Genomic DNA, 12,769 nt, shown 5'->3' on the forward strand with positions numbered 1-12,769 from the left:
CCTCTCTTGCTGGCTGTCTCTATCTCTGTAAAATAAATAAATAAAATCTTTTAAAAAAGTACAGCTTCATTTCATCTGCTTCTCACCATCTCCAATATGACCTTCTTGTCCCAGCTGCCATCATCTCTGACCTGGATTACTAACCAAGATTCCTCACTGGTGTTCCTGCTTTCTCCCTTGTTCCTCTGCAATTCATTCCTTACACAACAGCCAGAGTCACCTTTTAAATGTACAGATAATGTCACTTGCCATTGCTCTTAGGATATCATCCAGCCTCCTCATCATGGCCTAGAATATCTGGCTGGATTGACCCAACCTGTCTCATTGGCCTCAACTCCTCCACTCATGCCCTTCTTTAACCATGCTCCGCTCTCACTGGCTTCTGTCTGGTCTTCCAGTATCCTTAGCACTTTTGTACTTGCTGTTCCCCTGATCCTCCTGTTATCATTCAATTTTCAGCTCAAATATTATCTCCTCTGATAGATCTTCCCTAGACCTATCATCCCCCACTGTAGCCTGACAGTCACATCTACATTCCCCCGTTTTATTTTTCTGAATCATTGAGTTACCAACTCAGTGTTTGTTTACATTATCTATCTTCCCCAGATAGAGTGTTAGCCCCACATGGGACTTTGCCTATCTTGCTTATTGCTTATCTGCAGTGCCTGGAATAGCACCTAATACATAATAGGTTCTTATCCCAGATAATTCTTATCTTTTATGCACAATAGCCTTCCCAAACCTAGAGACATAAAACAACACCATTTAATTGTGCCCACAGATTCAGACAGGACCCAGCAGGAATAGCTTGTTTCTGTGTCATAATGTCTGGGGCCTCAGCTGGGAAGACTGGAGTGGTTAGGGGTATCTCAAAGACTGCGTTGGGGCTTGAGAATCCACTTCCAAGAGGTCTTTCTTACTCACATATCTGTGCCTGGGCTGGAAGGCTTGGGAGGTGGGACTTAGCTGAGAATGTTTGGTGGAGCTTAGCCAGGTGATCTCAGGGTCATCAGATTCACTGTATGGTGGTTTGGCCTTTCAGTGAACTGGGCTAGAGTTTGTATAGTCACAAAGCAAAGCTTCCGCCATACTCTGTTGGTCAAAGCAGTTACATGGGACTCTATATCCCTTTTCTGATGGAAAGAATGTAAAATAATTTGTAGCCATTAAAAAAACGGAATGAATGAATGGATGAATGAATGAATCTATATCAGGGTATGCCTAGGTGATTGGTCTCATATATTAGTCAATACTGAGGAATCTCTCCAAAGGATGGCACTTAGATAAATGCATTTTTCCTCCATGCCATCTCAATTGAAGGCCCTGCCTGTTGCCTGTTCTGCTTCTTGCTCCTCTGGCCCACATGCCCGAGTCAGTGAGTGAAGACATGAGTCACTGCATTGGATTTTCTAACACCTTGACTTCCTTCTCAAGCCACTGATGGTAGATGCTAAAACAGACATGAACAATGCAGTGTGTCGTAGCTCTCCCAGGCTGGATGTGGACATACCATTCTAGATCCCTTTGCGTGATGTGAAAAGTTGAAAGGTATGGATCATGTCCACTTCCACCTGCACCATGAGGGTTTAAAACCATCATAAGAACTTGAGCCTGAAACTGGATCAAGAGATGGTGTGCCTGAATATAAGCATTGTAAGCAGTTGTGAGCACTCTTCAAGAAGATGGTAAAGGAATGGAGAGGCTTCCTCCCCAAAGCTAGTCAAATGATGGAAGTTGATACACAAATACACACGTATTTAAAAAAATTAAACATGGCATTGAACTGAAAGCTGAAAGGCCTCCAGCATCAAAGCCTCCTGAGGGGCCCTGGGTGAGACAGACTTCTTGTCCCTATGCTTCTTAATCATTTCCTTCCTCCTCGCCTCCTCTCCCCTCACTAGTGCACCCCAATCTGCCTATGTCCCCACTGAAGGACCCCACTAAGGTTACCACATGTATCCTGCACTCCAGATATGCCATCCCCCAAAACTCCAAGGCTCTCTTGCTATTTCCCAAGCATGAGTCAGACTGTTACCTCTTCCTCTGTTTAACTTTCCCTTCCTCTTCTTTCTCCACCTTCTTCCCCTAGCTTCTCCTTCTCAAGAGCCCACTCAGGAATCACACCTTTCAGAAAGCTTCCTCTTCTTCCTCCACCTTCTGACCACAACTGGCCTGGGGTCCCTGGGCTCCCTGCACGCATCTTTGTTTAGCTTACCAGAGGTAGCAAATTCCTCACTATAAGGCAGACTACAGTTATCAACATGTTTTGCCCTGTACAATATTTTTCAAACTTTCTAAATTTGTTACATTAAAAAGTTGGGAAGCCTCACATGGAAGTCTGGGTTTCTGGCAGCTCTCGAAAAACTGAAGATGACATGGCCACCACTAGTTAGTAGCTTAATGCCAGCGGCTCCCTTTCAGGAGGCAGAGGTGCTCCAGTTTGCCACACTCCCCACTGCTCCTTACTGTATGACACCCAGCTGCTTCACTTATTGTCTTAGCTCCATATACCCCACTAGCCAGCAATTCCACTCTGAGGCATATGCCCAAGATAAACGAGTGCATACATCCACCAAAAGACACATACAAGAATGTTCTCAGTAGCATTATTTGCAATAGCCAATAAGCAAATTAGTCTATTCATACAGCAAAATAGCATACAGCCATTGTCGCCTGCAATATTATACATGAATATCATGCACGAAGCTCAGGAAACATGGACAGAACTGGACACAGAAGCGTACATGTTGCAGGTACCCATTATGTCAAGTTCAAGAACAGTCTAAACAATCTCTGCTCTTGGATGTCAGTACAACAGACATAGGGGAGGTAAACCTGTCTGGAGGGGGCATGAGGGGCCTCTGAGCTGCAGATAATATTCCATTCTGGATCTGGGCGGTGGTCACCTGGTGGTATTCCATTTCTGAAATTCTCCAAGTGACCAGTTTATGATTTGTACACCTCTCGGTGTGTCTGTTACACTTGAACAATTTTTTTTAAAAGATCATGTTCCGTAACTTGATTACCCAGCATATTCATAAGACTTTGTTCTAAATAACTTCATTCTTGCCAAAATTCAAACAGACTTTCAGAAGACAGAGATTTGCCATGTTGAGAATACTTAAGAAAACATTTTGGGCACCAGTGGCCATTCTAATGGAGGAATTCCAGAATGCTCTGAGCCAGTAAGGGGTCCCTCCCTTCCCACCACACCCCCACAGTGGCCTGGGTAGGGTGAATTAGGAGGGAAAGCTCTTTGGCCCTTGAGGTGGGCCTGCTTGCTGGTGGAGGTGACTTAGGAATGGCTCTGGGACCACAACTCATTCTGAATTGGCTTCCTTGATGCAGGCCTAACTCTAAGGCTATTAATTACGGGACATTGTTTGTCCATTGACTTACAGACCCTTTAAAAACACTGCTGTTTGGGGTTGGGGATTTTGATCTTCTGCCTGCAGTGGAAACCCCAGGAGCCTGGCCGGAAATGTCCCACAATGGGAGGCTCCTGAGGGACTCCCTGCTGCTTTGCCAGACGGGCCAGAGAAGGGATTTCCCAGCTTCCCATGGGTTTCCTCTACTGACTCCTGCCTGTATGGCAATGTGGGCTAGTCAGGAAACCACCCACTCTGCAAGGCCACTGTCCCTCTTTGGGTGTGGGGATCCTGCTCCTTGGGAGGTATGGATGAGATCCCAGTGCCTCGGTCTGTCCCGGAAGCAGCTCAGGGGCTGGAGGCTGGCTGGGCCGCTGGTGGGCTCTTTGCTGAGTGGGCCCTGGGAAGGTTTGCTCTCCTTTCAGAAACAAATCTTTGTACTCCCCAGTCACCAGCGGGCTTCTGTGTAGAGTTCACCTCTTCCAGGTTTCACTATAGGGCAGAATAAACAGTCCTGGAGGCAGCTACCTGTCTAGTTTGCTCCAGAGCTGAGTCAAGAAGAAACCACCGATGAGGACTTGTTCGAAGACCAGAGCTGCCACTGCTGTCTAGGGAGAAGGATGGAGCAGGCCATCAGCACAATCCAACACAGATTTATTGAGCGGCTACCCAGGCCCAGCACTGGGCCAGGCTATAATGGTGAAGTAGGTAAGTGAGCTATAGGGAGACCTGGGAAGGGTGTTCCAGCCACAGGAAACAGCCGTTGTGAGGCCACTGAGCTCCCTGCTAGGGAATAGGTCCAGGTGTTTAAGGGACAACAAAGAGGCCAGCAGCTGGAGCAGAGAGAGCCGGTGGGGCAGAGAAGAGGCAGTTGGAGAGGGAATGGACCCAGACTTTGCAGGGCCTCTTGGGCCACGGTAAAGAATTGATTTTACTCTGAGTGACATGTGGTCCAACCAACTCAAAGCCATGTTTAGCAGATTGACTCAGCTTTCTAGAAAAGCATTAGCATTAAGAATCAAAAGTCTTAGGGGTGCCTAGGTGGTTCAGTCAGTTAAGCAGCTGTCTCTTGATTTTAGCTCAGGTCATGATCTTGGGATCCTGGGTCGAGGCTTGCATCAGGCTCCACCCTCACTGGGGAGTCTGCTTGGGATTCTCTCTCTCCCCCTTCCTCTGCCCTTCCCCCTGCTCTCTCTCTCTCAAATAAATAAACAAATAAATCTAAAAAAAAAAAGAATAAAAAGCCTGAAAATTGTCCCTGTTTATTCGCCATTTAGAGCCATTTCTAGGCATCTTCCTTCTGGGAAGAATGAGAAATGTTACACATATTTCTATTTATGACTCCATTCATTCATTCATTTAATAAAAAATGTATAGCTACTCATAAAAGCTTTGTTTATAATGCTGAAAAAAGTCAGCAAACACCTAAAAGTCCAAAACTAGGGGCACAATTCAACCCAGTATTGCACATACATTTGATGAATTGCTATGGAAATGGTAAAAACTATTTTCCAAAAATTGACTGATGAAGGAAAACAGAACATATAAACAAAGGGAACAGGATAACTGATGTTTGATAGGATCTCAATTTGTTTTTTATTTTTTAATTTTTTTAAAAAAAGATTTTGTTTATTTATTTGATGGAGGGAGAGAGAAAGCACAAGCAGGAGGAGTGGAAGAGGGAGAAGTAGCCTCCCTGCTGAGCAGGGAGCCTGATATGCAGGGCTTGATTCTAGGACCCTGGGATCATGACCTGAGCTGAAGGCAGACACTTAACCAACTGAGCCGCTCAGGTGCCCTCAATTTGTTTTTTAAAATGTCCCCATGTACGTGGTAAACACGGACACATGACACACTACAGCACAATGAGCCTTGGCCACATTATGCTCAGTGAAAGGAGCCAGTCACCAAAGACCACATACTGTATGATTCTGTTTGCATGAATGTCCGGAACAGGCAGATCTGTAGAGACACTAAGTAGATGAGTGGTTGCCTGGACTGGGGTGGGGGTGGAGGGGTGACTGCCTGTGACTAACGGGGTTTCTTTGGGGGGTGATAAAAATATTCTGAAATTAAATAGTGGTGATGGTTTGCACAGTTCTGTGAATATACCAAAAACCCCTGAATTATACACTTTAAAAGGGTGAGTTTTATGCTGTATGAAATGTATTTCGATAAAGCTGTTCTTAATGAACATATACCTATGCCATTGAAGAAAGACCGGAAAGAAATAGAATAAAATATTGGATGGTAGTTTTTTTTTGTGGGGGGGGGGCGTCAATTTTCTCCTATATTTCAATGATGGTGGCAAGTTTGCAAAATGACAAAGAAAAGGGACAGGTATGGCATGGAACGGAGCCTTCTTGGGGACCTTCTGTGACTCTCGCCCACCTCCCTCATCCACCATGCAGTGATTTGTGATGTCTGCCGCCATTTTCCCTTTGGGGCTGGGCGGGACTGTATGACTTGTTCTGGCCCATGATTTGTCAGTGCAAGTGACATGTCACTTCCAAGCCGGGCATGTGATTGCCGGTGTGAGCCATCCCCAAGGCTCTTTCTGCTGGGACAGAAAGCTTTGTGGGCTTTTTTTTTCTGGTCACAGCCTAGCCCAGCCGGTACCGACTAACGCGCGTAAACCGTGAGATCTGAGGAGGTGCCACCGCCATTAACCATGTGTAGCTCTTGTCCTGAACAAAACCGGGCAATAACTACCCGTCCCACTGCCATCCGTCACCCTACTTCCTTTCATGTTTAAAATGTCTTTATGTTTATTTTTGAGCTCTCTTCAAAGCCACGCCGGGAGTCGGGGGAATCAGATACTCTCTTCATGGCACAGACAAGTCAAGTGATCTGTCCATGGATCCCAGACCCACTCCGTGGCACTATCCAGTGGCCCCTCAGCCTGGTCCAAAAAGATCCAGTCCCTGGGCCAGGTTCAGTAACACAACGGCATAGTTTGTTCAATGATAAACCAGAGACTTGACTATAGAGGGAAAGCCAAAGTGCAGCCAAGAAGCATCTGGTAGAAATGGGCAAGAATGGGTCTGTAAAGGTAAATACCTACTTCCATTTCTCCAAGCGACCTTGATCTTAGCAAAGAAAGGGAGAACTAGAAAGTAAGGAGGGGACTGAGAAAGGGGGTCCCTAAGTCTCCAAGCCAAAGAATTTCAGGAGGAGCTTTCCCTTCTGCCTAGAGTAACGGCTCAGGATATGAGACCAGCGATAACGGGAGGCTGGTGGGGGTGGGGGGGAGAGGGTGCTGGCCGCACAGAATATGCCCCGAGGCCCGAGGCCCATACTTCTCTCATCAGTCATCTTCCCATGGCCATGGGAATGAGCTCCCTTGTGTCTTCTAATGCCTGTCTGTCCCTGGTAGGTGCTACGTCTGTGTCGCTGAGAGCACCTCTGGATGGCCAGCTCTGCCCCCTCCCCACCACCGAGGGAGGTTCTGCAGGCAGCAGGCACAGCTTTACTGTCCCGCAGACCTGGAGTGAAGTGACTTGCAGGATCAACGTCTTTGGTCCTCAGTTTTCTCAACTGTAAGAGACAGTGCCCCCACTCACCCCAGGAGGATTTGGGTGCTAGCAAACTGCCTGGTGCCTGTGTGCCCAATCATTCCTATTTCTGCATTTCTGTATTTAGAGCAGCAAACATTTAAAAATTATATATCTATATATGTACACCCACATACATACACATATATACATGTATACTCCTATATACATATATGCATGTAGATACACACACACATACATATACACACATATTTCCAAAAACACTTGCTAAAAGGTTTATCTCCATGAGTCAGTATTCTTTCAGAAATTTCCAGGAATAAACCACCCTACCCCCCACAACTGGTCACATCATTGATAACTCTTGTTTTGCCCTCTGAGATTGTCACGGTTTCATCCTACCTTCTTCCACTCTGAGCCACACTCTTTACAAAATACTTGGTTCAAAGCTTAGCTGCCATTGTTTCCCTACTCGACCCCACCACCGTTGCTTGGCTATTTGCGTGTGAGCCATGGGATCCCTCCCATTATCACCACTTACCAGGATATCACTCAGGGTGCCCTTTAAAAAATAAGTGGGAGCTTCCCATCTTACACGTGGAGATGCTCCACGCTCTGAGGGCTCACACAGGTATTCTAGCAGTTAGCTCTAGCCGCATAACAAACCACCACCAAAACAGAGCAGCTGAACACAATAGGATTTATTTATATGAGTTTGTAGGTTGGGCGGGTGGTTTTCTGGCTCTGGGCCAGGCATGGCTGATCTCGGCTGGACTCTTCATGGATTTGAGGTCAGCTGTTGGGTTGGCTGGTCCAGGATGGCCTCACTCCGGTGGCTGGCTGTTGGCTGGCTACTGGCCGAGGCAATGGAGACAACTGGCCGGTGTGTCTCTTATCCTCCAGCAAAGCTAGCACAGGCTTGTTTACATGGTCACCCCAGGGGTACAAGAGAGCAAGCAGAAGCCTGGGCTCACAACCATCACAGGGTCACATCCACCATATTCTTTTGGCCAAAGCAAGTCACAAGGTTAGTCCAGGTTCCATAGGAAGAGAGGTAGACTCTACCTCTTGGCAGGAGGAGTTACAAAGTTGTGTAAAGGGTGTGGATACAAGGAAGAGTAAAGGGTTGTTGGTTGTAGTAACCAGTTACTACAGGATCTTTCTCAGGTGCAGGGAGCAGGGCTGTCCTATTCTGGGTTATCAGCACCAACAGGGTCCCCGTCCCCACTCACTGCTGCCAAGCACCAACTTGCTAGGAGGGAGAGCCTGCAGGGACTCTATAGCTTCCCACAACTCACTCTCTCTTGGCCAAGTGGGTTTGTGTTTCCCCTCATAGCTCCTTCTCCCGCCACCTTCTTCTTTCCCTCTCTCTTCCCTATCCACAGCTTGTTCAATCCTGACTTCCCCTTTAACACCAAGCTCAAATGTCACCTCCTCCTAGAAGTCTTCCCTGACCACTCTCATTCATCCCCACCTCTCCTTTCTATGAATAACAATACACAGTCAGTGCTGCACATTTTAATACTTAGGTTTTTAGAGCTACTATGCATGAAGCTCTTATCAGATGCCAGGAATGTTAATCTTCCCAGTACTTGAGTAGATAGATACTATTATCATCACCATTTTACAGATGGGCAGCGAGGCCGACAGGGAGATTTTCCAAAAGGCTTTATAACGGTTGGTAAGGGATGGACTGTTTTCAAAGCCAGGCCTGTCCTACTCCAAAACCCAGCATGTAGCAGGAGCTATGGGCGCCCCCCTCCCACCCCATGTGCCCTCACCTTTACCACTTCAGTGAATGCGGCTGGCCTGACTTCCAGCTGCCAGTGCCTGAAAGCGAAGTGAGGTTTGCTTTCCTAACGTGGCAGGTTCAAGAGCTGAGGGATTAACTTCCTGTGGGAGCAGTCCTCAATAAATGACTATTAAGAGCAGGTGTTTAGCTACCCCAGGGTGAGGTGACTGAATGCATGCTCTCCGCTGGCTCCCAGAATTCCCTGGGCAGGACTGAGGTCCAGTTGCCCATGGTGCCAGAGAAGGAACACCTTTATTGGCTGCTTTCCCCTTCCTGCCACACGGCCCACTCCCCTACTGGCATTTCCTGGGAGCATTCCTGAATGCACTACTTTCCCTTAGACCCTTGCCTTGGGGTACTTCTGGGACAGTGCAAGCTAAGCTATACCTCCTAACACCTTGGCTGCTTTCCCCTTCCTTTTCCCAATCATCTCTTGTTAAGCTGTAAGCTACTTGAAGCCAGAGAAAGTTGTTCTTATTCCCTTTGCCTTTCCCTTAGCACCTAACCATGCACAGAGCCTTAGATGTTCCATAAATACGAACTGAAATCACTTATTGATTCACGGGTACCCCCAAACTACCGATATTGGGCTAAGAGTCAATACTTGACCCCTCTTCCTTGCAGATGGTTTGCCTCCTGTTTAAGATTCTGCACAAATCCGTGACAATTGGTAAATGTTCTCAGGCACCAGTCCTTTCCCAGATCATTGAAACAACTGTCCTGCCAAGTAGAAGATGAGCCTTTGACTTGGCTGAGGACACACACTCATGGTCACCCCTCTTGAGTGTCCTTGAAAAAACGCATTTAGGGATCAGTGGGCTGATGTGACCCTATAAGATCTAGTCAAAATCTGATGTGTATTGGTTGTCCTTTCTTACCCACTCATCTCCCTAAAGAGTGTATTGTGTACAGTGTCTGGTACTTGTATGCTGGAACAGAATTGGATAAGCTGATAGCTGGGCTCCCTTCCAACTCACAGCTATGAATTCTCTGCCAAGTATCATGAGATAACCAAGCACTCAGGGGGTCAGGCTCAGAGGAGAACACCAAGAACAGACACAGAGATTCTACTATGAACCGTGTATCTAACATATACTATTTCAATTAATCCAGGCTCCAAGGCAGGGTAATTACCTTCCTGCCCCCATTTTATGGATGAAGAAACCAAGGTTCAGTGAAGTTAAGCAGCTTACTCAGGATAAGGTGCTGGTTGGCAGAGCTGGAATTCATACCTGTGCCTGGCTGCCTTCAGAGGCAATGTTCTTTCACTCACCCTGGACTGCTACCCCATTGAAAGGTTTGGTTGGGTTTTAATGCAACATCGTTTCACAGAGGAAGGACATGTTAGACTAGAAGGAATGTACCAGTTAGATATTGCTGCATAGCAAACTGTCCCAAACATTAGTGTCTTTGCATAGCAATCCTTTATTCCTGCTCACACATCTATATAAGTTGGCTGCGGGTTGGCTAATCCAGGGTGGGCTCTGCTGGACAACTTTGCATCAAGCTGCAGGTCTGGCTTGCCTCGGGTCCTTGCTGCAAATTGGGCTCAGATCAGTTTCACTCGGGTTCATTCTAGGACTCTGAAGGGGCAGCAGTTATCCAAGGAGCTACCTCTTCTCTCAACGTTGATAGAGATATGAGAGAGCAAGTGGAAATGCACAATGAAGTTCAGAACTGGCATGCTGTCATTTCAAACTCATACTATTGGCCAAAGCAAATCACATAGTCAAGTTTAAGTCAAGGGCCTGGGAGTTACTCTGCCTCTAGTGGGAGGGACTGCAAAATCACCTGACAAAGGTGGAAAATACAGGGAGAAGGTGAAGAATTGAGGCCAATAATTTTATTAATGAGAAAACCTAAAATCAACATAAGAGAATGAATGACTGATGAAGACATTCCTAGTGTCTGTAGAGAAAATTGTGGGGAACAGTGTTCATCCTCAGTGTCCTCCAGTTACACTACACAAGGAACATCTATCCTGGTTTTTAATATCTGTTCTAGGGTCCCTCTGTAGAGGCTCCTTAATCTTGGAAGCCCATCTCCTCCTAAGTTGCTCAGCTCCGTAATCTTCCTACATGAGCCTAGACATCAATCTGATTAAAGGGACGAATTTCAGCAATATGGGAGGTGTGTGGAAATAGAGTGAAGGACAAGGCTACTTCCCACTTTCCTTTCCCTAGAGCCAACCAGCTCTTGTGTTAGAAAATGAATGACTTTGGGGTACCTGGGTGGCTCAGTTGGTTAAGTGTCCAACTCTTGGTTTTGGCTCAGGTGCTTAGCGTGAAGTCTGCTTCAGATTCTCTCTTCCTCCCCCACATCCCACCCCCCCACATTTGCACGTGCATGCTCATGCTCTCTCTCTCTCTCTCAAATAAATAAATTAATAAAATCTTAAAAAGAGAAAAGAAAATGAGTGACTTCTAAATCTCATGACTATCTCAGTAGGGAATTAATCCAAGGATGGGCTATACAGGAGGGAGCAAGGGAAGGGCTCTGGATGGTCGGAACCTGAGACCTCAGGAGATGCAGCTATTTAAATCTTTGGGTCAGTCAGTTGGCTCACCTGGAATTCTTCTTCATGGCCTCTCCTTGGGGACAGCTAGAGAAGCAGACCTAGAAAGAGTTAAACAGACCCCAGTGGAACTATCCCAATCATACTATGAACTTAGGAAGTGAAGCTGTGAGGCACCCAGGGAAAAATTAATGAGCCCAATTGATGACTGTGATCTTGATTAGTGCTGTCACCAAATATTTCTGCTTCTTCTGAGTTCAGAAGAGTCCTTGACCCTTTGAAGTTAGGTATGACTATGTGATTTGCTTTGTTGTTTTGTTCATGATGAAATGTGAATAAATGTTGCTTTGTTCACAGTGAAATGTGAGCATAAGTGGAATATATCACTCTGGGTAGAGGCTTTGAAATAGTGTGTAATTCACCATGATATCTTGCCACTGCTGTGGTTCTCATGGAAGCATGTTGTTTTTTTTTTAAAGTTTTATTTATTTAAGTATTCTCTACACCCGACATGGGGCTCAAACTCATGACCCTGAGATCAAGAGTTGCATGCTCTTCTGACTGAGCCAGCCAGGCACCCCAAGCATGTATTGAAAGAGAATTTCCCTCTACCTATCTCTCAGAGTGATTATAATGGACAGAGCTTTCCTGATGGCATATACTAGATATGAAGCCTAAGAGAGAAATCAACATCTGCTGGCTAAATCACTGAGCTTTGGGGGATTGTTTGTTACAGCAGCATAATCTGACCTATTATGTAATATAATCATCCAACTCAACCAATAGAGAGATGTATCAAAACAAAGAATTCAGGAGTAACAAAGCCATGGTTTTTAAAATAATTATACCAACATGGATTGATGATAAGCTCTTAAATATACAACTAAGACTGAACAAACTGCAGGGATGAAGCTTATGGGAAGCATGTAAATGGTATAAACCTTGACAAGTTAAAAATAATACTAAAGCCAATTAAAAAAAATGAGAAGTAAGAATGCTAATTTCTTTTTACTCTCATTTCTTTTTTTAAAATGGGAATTCATGCCATCTAATATTGAAAAACAGAGTTTAAAATATAATATACCTAATGATACTAACCTCTCTCTTACTGTTTTCCCCATATTATTCTTTACACTTTAGAAGAAATTGAGTTAGAAAGACTATATCTAGTAATGAAGAAAAAAATTCAAAGAAGTTCAGTAATTCTCTCAGTTCCACTTTTTTACTTCTGTTGAAATAAAATTAAATTCTAACACTTCTGTCTTAAGTTGGTTTCTTCTCAAACCAGACTGAGACTAAAATTGAATATTTCATAGAGGGGTGATCCCAGGAAACCCTGATAGTAGAGTGGGAGAGGAAGAAAGCAAATGCCTGGGGGTGTTAAGAGGGCAGGGGGCCCCTGCAGGAAGCTGGGCTCAACCCCACTGGGAAGCTGGGAGAGACCACCTCAGAGCTGTCCCGCCCAAAGCACAAGGACACTGAGGCATTTAGCCGTCACTTCCACCCAGGACTGGGTGTTAACTCCGTGGTACTTCCTCTCTGCCCTGTGCATGGGCGGATCCCCACTCCTGCAACCAGAGAT

Source organism: Ursus maritimus, unplaced genomic scaffold (assembly GCF_017311325.1).
Source record: "Ursus maritimus isolate PB19 unplaced genomic scaffold, ASM1731132v1 scaffold_22, whole genome shotgun sequence".
Taxonomy (NCBI): Eukaryota; Metazoa; Chordata; class Mammalia; order Carnivora; family Ursidae; genus Ursus; species Ursus maritimus.